This window comes from Anomaloglossus baeobatrachus, unplaced genomic scaffold, assembly GCF_048569485.1.
Source record: "Anomaloglossus baeobatrachus isolate aAnoBae1 unplaced genomic scaffold, aAnoBae1.hap1 Scaffold_3229, whole genome shotgun sequence".
Lineage (NCBI taxonomy): Eukaryota > Metazoa > Chordata > Amphibia > Anura > Aromobatidae > Anomaloglossus > Anomaloglossus baeobatrachus.
Genome location: NW_027442621.1, coordinates 84,162 through 85,247, shown reverse-complemented (window position 1 = coordinate 85,247; position 1,086 = coordinate 84,162).

Genomic DNA, 1,086 nt, shown 5'->3' with positions numbered 1-1,086 from the left:
TTGTTCGATCTGCAAGGTACTCCTTGAGCATCTGGGCAAACTTAGGATTTCTTGTGGCACTACCCCGCACCTCAGGGGCTGTGGTACGTGAGGGGCTGAGAAAACTGTCCCACATCTTAAAGACTGTTCCCCTACCTCTGGCGGATTGGACTTGTGCCTCTCTCGGCTGTACGCCTTGGTTGTCCACTGATTCCTGACCTATGCCGCTAGCGTTTTGTGAGGGGAATGCTTTGCCTACTTCCGTGACTATGGCCTTCCGGAACTGCTGCATTTTGGTTGACCTCTCCGCCTCGGGAATAAGAGACATAAAGTTCTCCTTGTAGCGTGGGTCTAACAGTGTTACCAACCAGTAATGATTGTCGGCCAAGATGTTCTTAACGCGAGGGTCACGAGACAGGCAGCTTACCATAAAGTCAGCCATGTGCGCCAGACTCTTAACAGCCAGGACTTCAGTAGCCTGACCAACACGTTGACTGAACATGCTGTCCTCCTCCTCCTCCTCCTCCTCCTCCTCATCTACCCTGTCCTCTGGCCAGCCACGCTGAACCGAGGATATGACTGGTGTGCATGTCATATCCTCAATTTGGCCGGAGATTTGCTCCATGTCTTCATCCTCCTCCTCGTCATAGTCCTCCACTGCACGTTGTGATGAGACGAGGCTGGGCTGTGTGTTATCACCCACACCCACTACTGTTTCTTGCTGCAACTCATCGCGCTCCGCCTGCAATGCATCATGTTTGGTTTTGAGCAGAGACCGTTTTAGAAGGCAGAGTAGCGGTATGGTGACGCTAATAATGGCGTCATCTTATACCTTTATGATGTTATTGTTTATTCTAAAGCAAACAAGATTTTAGGGTGTATAAAAAGGGAGATTAGATCCGGTGATCCCAACGTATTGTTAACCCTCTATAAATCACTTGTAAGGCCACATCTGGAATATGGGGTAAAGTCCTGAGCAGGTTGATAACCATTGGTTTGAGCATGGTAGGGTGTAGTGCGCATCTTCCTGCATCCGCCATAACCTTCCCTTAGGATATACTGTGCCCTTATCAGATTGGTTGTACAAGGTTGCTTCTCTTATTGGAT